Source organism: Mirounga angustirostris, unplaced genomic scaffold (assembly GCF_029215605.1).
Source record: "Mirounga angustirostris isolate CCGP_5_RB_7025 unplaced genomic scaffold, mMirAng1.0.hap1 SCAF_8, whole genome shotgun sequence".
Classification (NCBI taxonomy): Eukaryota; Metazoa; Chordata; class Mammalia; order Carnivora; family Phocidae; genus Mirounga; species Mirounga angustirostris.
This window is the reverse complement of record NW_026991716.1, coordinates 128,409,379-128,418,461: the sequence shown is the minus strand read 5'-3', so window position 1 is coordinate 128,418,461 and position 9,083 is coordinate 128,409,379.

Below are 9,083 nucleotides of genomic sequence, written 5' to 3'. Positions count from 1 at the left end.
TCATCTAGGTTATTTAACTTGTTGCCATTCAGTTCTTAAGGCTTGCCTTTCTCTTTGGGCAGAAACTGTACCACTGCACAGGAGCTGGGGTACAGATAATGACTTCCTTATCTGGCAGTGACATCCTTGCTCTATTAATGGATGCTGAAGGGGGCAGGTGCTAATTTCTGGCTTTCCTGGCTTGCCTGCTCCTTGCAGAACCTCTGCCCTTATGAGCAAGCTAGAGGGGAGGCTCCAGTGTGCAGACTACTGGTCTTGAAATAGTGTTTCTACCTTATGAGTACAGTCAAGGAAGAGAGCCTCAGTCTCTTAGGCCACGTATGATTGGAATAGAGCTTCTGAAGCACAAGGCTGGGTTGGGAAGAGAAACATGGGCAGCCTGCCTTTCCCAGGGTGAAGTTACAGCCGTATTCGAGGACAAGGTGGGGAGCAAGAGCCCCTGTATCATTCTTGGCTACAGCTGCCTGAAGTAGAGCATGCAAGGCAGTGTTTCCATAAGATGTAGCTTGAAGGTGGGGAGGAAGGAAGCAAGTCATGACTCAGATGCCACAGACTCTTGCTCTCACCAAGTTTAGTAGATTTCCTTAAATGAGTATTTCCTCATTTGCTGTGTACCCTTAGGATAGTTCCCAGGAACTAAATGGTTGAGTTGTTAAGAAATAATTTTCTCCAGTAAAATGACTGTTATACTGGGTAAAGGGACCGCCCACTTCTCACTTCTTCATTCTGGAAGTCTGTTGCCCATCACCTTCTCTCCCTACCCAGTCAATTGATTTGATTTTTTGGACAAAGGTACCAAAGGACTTTAATGGGGAGAGAGGGACCAAGGATAATCTCTTCAACAAATAATACTGGAACCATTGGCTATCCCTATGCAAAAAAAAAAAAAAAAAAAAAAAAAATTACCCTTGTTCCTTATCTCATACCATACACAAAAATTAATTCAAAATGACTGTAGACCTAAAAGTAATAGCTAGAAGTATACAATTTCTAGAAGAAAACATCAGAGAAAATCTTGGTAACCTTGGGTTAGGAAAAGTTTTCTTAACCAGGACACTAAAAGCACAAAGTATTAAAAGAAAAAGAAGATAAATTGGATTTCATAAAATTTAAAAATTGTCAGTCTTCAAAAGATATTTAAGGATTGAAAAGGAAAGCCACAGACTGGGAGAAAATATTTGCAAATATTTTCTCTTAAAGAATTTGTATCCCAAATGTATAAGGAACCCAGACAACACACTGAGAAGATACAAGGCCCAAATACAAATGGGCAAAAACTGGAACAGATATTTTACTAAAGAAGAAAAACAGATGGCAAATAAGCTCATGAAAGATGCTCTATATCATTGGCCTCTAAGGAATGCATATAAAAACCACCATGAGATACCACTCTACACCTATTAGAATGGTTAAAATGTAAAAGTCTGATCCTACTAAGTGTTGGTGAGGAAGCAAAGCAATTGGAATTGTCATACACTGCTTGTGGGAATGTAAATTGGAACATCATTGGAAGACTGTTGGTTTCCTAAAAACATAAACCTACTTGATCACCCTGCCATTCCACTCCTAGGTATTCACCCAAGAGAAATGAAAGCATATGCCCACAGAAGGACTTGTACACAATGTGCATAGCAGCCTTACTTGTAATAGCCCATAACTGGACCAAACCCAGATATCCATGAACTGGTAAAGGAACAAATAAATTGTGGGAGAGCCTTACAAACAAGTGCCACTCAGAAATAAAAAAGAGTGGACTACTGATAAACACAAATGAATAAGTATCATAAGGATTATGCTAAGTGAAAGAAACCAGAGACAAAAGCCTAGATATATTTCTATTTAGGTAAAATTCTTTCAAAGGCAGAACTATAGTCATAGAAAGTGAATCAGTGATTGCCAAGGGTCAAGTGATAGGGAAGAGAAGGGAGTAAGGGGGTTACACAACTACATACATATATCAAAATTCATTAAAATGCACACCTAAAATGGATTAGTCTTATTTTGTATGTAAATTATACCTTAATATAGTTGATTAAAATGAGTATGTACAGGGGCACCTGGGTGACTCAGTTGGTTAAGTGTCTGCCTTTGGCTCAGGTCATGATCCCAGGGTCCTGGGATCGAGCCCCACATCAGGCTCCCTGCTCAGCATGGAGTCTGCTTCTCCCTCTGCCTCTGCCCCTCCCCCCTGCTCATGCTCCCATGCACTCTCTCTCTCTCACTCTCTAATAAATAAATAAATAAAATCTTTAAAAAAAAATAAAATGAATATGTACAGTATGTCATTTATATAAGAGTATAAAACACCAAAATAATACTATATATTATGCATTCATATGCATATGTTACAAATGTAAGATGATACATGGGAAAATACACCAATTTTAGGAACATGGTTACCTCCTGGGGTAGAGAGAGGAAGATGGGATGGGTTTGGGGAACTTTGTAAGGGTAATGGTTTGTTCCTCCTGCTTTTCCCATTCCTCCTTCCTTCCTTTCTCCTTTTTTGTTTAGTTGGCTTCATATTTTATAATAATTTTAGATTCACATAAAAACTGAATAGATAACACAGAGAGTTCCCAAAGAACTCTGTCCCCTTCAGTTTTCCCAATTATTAACACCTTGTACTTTGGTTGTACATTTGTTACATGGACCAATGAACATTTGTAAATGAACTAATGTTGATACATTATTATTAACTGAAGTCCATAGTATAAATTAAGGTTCACTTTTTGTGTTGTTCAGTTCTACAGTTTTTGACAAATACTGTCATGTACCCACCGTTATAGTATTATACAGCATAGTTTCATAGTTTGCCCTAAAAATCCCTGTGCTTCACCTCTCAGCCTTCCCCTGAGCTGTGACAAACATGATCCTTTTACTGTCTCTATAGTTTTGCTTTTTTTTCTAGAATGTCATACAGTTGGAATCATATAGTATGGATTCTTCTTTCAGATTGGCTTCTTTCACTTGGCAATATGCATGTGAGTTTCGAGGGAAACTTTTGAGGGGCTTGGGAGCTCATTAACTTTTATTATTGAATATCCCATTGTCTGGATGTACCACAGTTTGTTTATCCATTTGCCAACTGAAGGACATCTTGGTTGCTTCCAGTTTTTGGTAATTGTTAATAAAGCTGCTCTAAGCACACATGTGCACATTTTTGTGTGGACATAAGCTTTCAACTCAATAGCATATGTATCTAGAAGCATGACTGCTGGGTTTTATGGTAAGCCTATGTTTGGCTTTGTGATAAACTGCCAAACTGTCTTCCAAAGTGGTTGTACCAGTTTGCATTCCCACCAGAGATGAATGAGAACTCCTATTGCTCTGCATCCTTGTCAGCATTTAGTGTTGTCAGGGTTTTGAATTTTAGCCACTCTACTAAGTGGTATCTCATTATCATTTTAATTTCCAATTCTTTGATGAAACTTGCCACCTGTATATCTCACGTGGTAAAGTGTCTCTTCAGACTCTTTGCCCATTTTTAAATTGGGTTGTTTGTTTTCTTATTGAGTTTTCAGAATTCTTTATATATTTTGGATACAAGCCCTTTAAAAGATATGTGTTTTGTAAATATTTTCTCCCCAGCGTGGCTTGTATTTTCATCTTCTTTACAGTGTCTTTCACAGAGTATACGTTTTAAATTTTAATAAAGTCCACCTTATCAATTTTTTTCTTTCATGCATCATGCTTTTAGTTTTGTACCTAAAAACTCATCACCAAATCCAAGGTCATCTAGATTTTCTCCTATGCTATATTCTAGGAGTTTTATAGTTTTCATATTTTACATTTATGTGCATATTGGATTTGATTTGCCAACATTGTGTTGAATAGTGTTGCATCTATGTTCATGAGAGATATGGTCTATTGTTTTCCTTTCTTGTGATGTTTTATTTGGTTTTGGCATTACAGTAATGCTAGCCTCATCAAATGAGTTTCCATCTCACTGCTTTTATTAATCATCAGTTCTTACATGTTGTGTACTTTTTCCATTAGAACCCTCAACATATTAGCCATAAAATTTATTTTATTTTATTTATTTATTTTGAAGATTTTATTTTTTTTAAGTAACCTCTGTACCCAACATAGGGCTTGAACCCACAACCCAAAGATCAAGAGTTGCATGCTCCACTGACTGAGCCAGCCAGGTGCCCAGATAAATTGGGTAGCTGGTAATTCCAAATCTGTAACATATCTGAGTCTGGTTTTGATGCTTGCTTTCTCTTTTCAGATTATGTTTTTTCTTGCCTTTGAGCATGCTTTGTAATTTTTTGTTGAAAGCCAGACATGATGTATTAGGTAATAGGAACTGAGACAATTGGGCTTTCTGTGTGAGGTCCTATGTTAATCTGGCTAGGAGCTGGGCTGTGTTTAATGTTTTCTGTGGCTAGTGGTGCTAGTGGCTTCAGTTTCCTCTAGTCCCCTTGTTTTTTTCTCTCCCCTGTTATCTTTGGGTTTCCCTATGAACTCCTTCTTAAATAGAAGCCCTTATAGCTCTCTTAGTCATAATCCACCATTATTATACTGGAGTCCTGCTGATGTGGTGTTAAGATGTTAGGGAGGGGAGGGCGCCTGGGTGGCTCAGTCGGTTGAGCGACTGCCTTCGGCTCAGGTCATGATCCCAGGGTCCTGGGATCGAGTCCCACATTGGGCTCCCTGCTCAGCGGGGAGCCTGCTTCTCCCTCTCCCACTCCCCCTGCTTGTGTTCCCTCTCTCGCTGTGTCTCTGTCAAATAAATAAATAAAATCTTAAAAAAAAAAAAAAAGATGTTAGGGAGGGGAAGCATTATTTAGCCTTATGATTAAATCTCAGTCTTTCACTGGGTTGGAGTCCCTTGGCCTTGAGCTCCAGAAGTGTTTCTTAGCCATTTTTTTTCCCTCCCCTACAAGAGGGGTAGGCCTTTGGAGAGGCCTAGAGTTATCTAATTGCCACTTTTCCAGGTCAGATAAAGCTCTGGTAAAGTAGTTCACCTTGGAGGACAAGTCTTTGTCATGGAGAATATTCTGTGTGTATTTCAAAGTGATTACTTTTCCTCTGGTCATAATTTAAAGGATTAGTTTCTCCCTCCTCCTTCCCAAGACGAGAGAATTTTTCTCTGCTCTTTACCAGGAGAACCTGGGGGACTCCTGGAAGTAAAATGCACAGAAGTGCGAGCCTTCCTGAAGATTAACCACTCAGGAGTGTTTAACTCTCAAGCTAGTCCACACTTCGCCTGCAGCAATTTGTCAAAATGATCATTTAAGTGTTCCTACCAGTTACTGGCTCTAGCCACCTCTGCTCCCAGTAAGCAAAGTGTGGCTGTGATTTTCTTTATTTGCCTATCTCTCCAGTTTTGTGGAGGCAGTTTGCCCTGTGGCCTCAATTCTCCAACGGATCCAAGAAAAGTCATTGGTTTTCAGTTTGTTTGGCTTTTTTCTTGTTGTGAAAATGGGAATGGTGACTTCCAAGCTCTTCACATGTTGGAACTAAAAGCACAAGCTCTCTCTCTCTCTTCTTTGTTCTCTCTTTTTGTTCTATTCCCTTCTCCCATCATTCCTCCCGCCCTTCCTCCTTTCCTTACTGAAGCATTGTTGGCAAATGTTAATATCTGTCTAACCTCAGTGGTTTGAGTTCCCCTAAATTCAGGCTAGAGGCAACAGTGGTGGCATTCCTTGAGGAGGCAATGCTGTTCACTGAGAGCTTGAATTTACATTCCAGACTCACTTCGCAGTTATTAAAATAAAATGAGCTTCAGTTTCCGTAAAAAGACCCACAGTAATCAAATCAGCAAGAAAGCACATAGACCTCCAAAGCTCACTTAATAGTCCTTTGGCACATTAGAAAGGCATTTTAAAGCATTCCAATAGCTAACACTTAAGTGTGTTCCAGACAGGAGGTATTGCTTTGACAGTCATTCCTGGTGCATCCTATTCATCTGCCTTTCATCCAGAAGCAGCAAGGCTCTTGAGGGTTTTCAGGGAGTTAGACTGGTAGAAAAAGGCCCTCAGAATGAAGACTCATGTCCACTCAAGGTTCAAATTGAAGCACTTTATGAAGCCAACACACCTGGGTTTGTAAGCTATTTAAGATTTTGATTATCACTATTAATCATCTTTATAATAATAGCAACAATAACAAAATACTTTAGTCTCATCCAGCATATAATTCCAGTACTGCCTGGTTTTATGTATAAATGGTTTAACATGCCCACTATTACAATTTTTATTTTCCCTTATTCATAAGTAAAAGTTTATGTTTTACCAGAGATTTACATCATGTTAGGATCTTGTTGACCAGCTTCACATTCAGAGTATTTGTTTTCCTTCACATAAGTACATACCAAATGGTTTGGCATGAGTTCAGGTGTCCCTAGTATACTGTTACCTACCAGCCACAGCTGCTTCTGGATGTTAGATTTCTCTCCCTGCCGTGGCCAGATTTTGCCATGTGCCCTTCTGCTGGAGGTTGGGTGGTGGTTAGTTATATGATATTATATTAGTTAGATAGGGCTGCCATAACAAAATACCACAGACTGGGTGGTTTAAAAACAGAAATGTATTTTCTCATAATTCCGGGGACTAGAAGTTCAAGATCCAGGTATCAAACAGTATTGATTTCGTCTGAGGCCTCTCTCCTTTGCTTGTAGATGTCTGTCTTTTCCCTGCATCCTCACATGGTTTACCCTGTGTGTGTGTGTCTGGCTCCTGATCTTCTCTTATTGTATGATACCAGTCATATTGAATTAGGACCCACCTTAATGCCCTCATTTTAACTTAATTACCTCCATAAAGACCCCATCTCTGAATACAGTCATATTCTGAGGTGCTGGGAGTTAGGAACTCAACATATGAATTTGGGGGGAAACGTTAAGTAACCACACTGGAGGCAGAGAGGGAAAGATCGTTTTTTTAAGTTGCTCACTGTATTTGAGGCACTTTACAACATTATCTCGTCCTCACAAAATCTTATGAAGGAGGGGTTATTAGTTCTGATTTACAGATGAAGAGACCGCAACAGAAAGTCAGGCTGTTAGGGAGTGCTGGGGTCAAGATGAACACCTGGGTCCGGCCAGCTTCCAAGCCCATGTTCTGTCCACCAAATCACACTACTTGTCTTTGCCTGATGTCCTCTGTGTCTTGCCTCCTTTGGCCGTCTCTACTGAGTGACTTGAACTCTTGGCACCACCACGGCCTACTCCCCAATCCAAATTATCAGTCAAGAGATTTCAGGAAATAAACACGACTTGTCACTGGAACAGGTGATGGGCTCTTGTCCTAGAGTAATCCAAAGCCTCAGGCCTCCCTTACAGCCTCAAGGTCAGCACAGACTCAGTAATTAGAGCAATACATTTACTGGGCAGTTTTCCTTACTGTATCTTCCCATCCGGGGGTGCTCCAGGCATCACTTACAGCAAATCACTGCTCAGGGATCTGGGAGCATGTTCTGAGGCAGTTGCTGTAGGAATGCCTGTTATCACTAGGCACAAACAATGTCCTAGAAATACCTCTTGTGAGCTTAGCACATTCCTTGCAACTAGGACTCATGGCAAAATAATCCTTTAATACAGGCCTATCATACACCAAACATGTTATTGAAACATTTGCATTGCTTCTTTTAAAACCTACAAATAGGACCAGCCTTGAATGTAGGCCAAGGGGACAGCTGCCTCTGGAATGATTTCAGGACACCCAGGAAAATGTCCTTGATTAAAGAACTTTGTCTCCCACTGGATATTGCTTTTCTGGCTTGTGTTCTGTTTTTCTTTTTAATTACCTACATTTTTCACTCTACTATTGTGAGATGAATTATTTTTGTATTATTGAGCAATTAACTCATATTCTGTTTACAGCTCTTAGACAAAATGCTAAGCAATTGCTCTCTCAGAACTTCCCCATTTGCAAATAACTGAGGTTGATTTGCAAAGGTTTCGGAGCTAATTCAACGATTTGATTAGTACTGACGCTGACAGAAAGCAAAAAGAGAGTCGTTGGACTTGAGTCTTCAGCTCTGCCACTCAAGTACGTATCATTTCACATTGATTTTTGCAGGCACTCCTCCTGGGCTGATCCACTTCAGTTTACAGAGACAGTCTTGGTACTTGTAGTAAGGAGTAAATACTAATCTATAAAACTTGGGAATTTGCCTCTATACAGAAGAAATTATAAATATAGGCAAAAATCGTAAGAACTAGAAGGGAATTTAGAGATCATTTATTTCAGTCCACTGATTTTGTGGCTAAGAAAACCTAAATTTAGTAAAATTAAGCGATTCATCCAAGGCTTCACAATAAGTTAATGACAGAACTAGACATTGACCCCAAGTCCTGGCCTCTCCCTTCATTTCCTATTTATACCCTGAAAAGGTATGTACGTCTCTACCGGCCTCCAAAATTGGGTTTCAAAACAACACAGTTGTTTTTTTTTAAAAAAAACAACAACATAGTTTTTTAAAGACTAACTATAAGTCAGGAAAAATCCATGTGTTAGTCTTTGAAGATATTCAAATAACTAAGTTATGACTTCTGCCAGCTTAAAAAAGAGGAAATGTGATATTTAAAATGGCATACTAAAACATCATCTATTTCCTAAGTTTTATTTCAATTTACAGTATTTTTAAACCCCTATGTGTAGTTCCTGTACTTCTATGATGTAACTCTAAGTCTAAACTAACAGCTGAAGATGAAAATACAAGGCAGTAGATGCAGTGCCAAAATCAGGGTCATTTACAGAAAACGCCCTAAAGCGTTCTGAGGGGACACTGTCGAGGATTGTAGACCTACAAGTTAAACCTGTTTGGTTCATGGGCTCATACTGACACAAATTATGTTCTTGCTCTTCTGCCAAGTTAATCTAACCTTCAGGTAGTCTGCATCATTCTTGGGAGCAGGTGTTTATGAGGATGCAAAGGGCTCCTCTCAAGTCCTGCCCTCTGGGGTCTTTCTCATCACCCTTGTACTTTATAGTAATCATTATCTGTGACCCCCCACACACACCCTATTGATCATATATACTGACTAGTACCATACTTATTTATGTTCCTGTCCTAGCTCCCTTGGATCATAAGATGACCGTTTTCAGGTGTTTGTGCCCATTACAGGACCA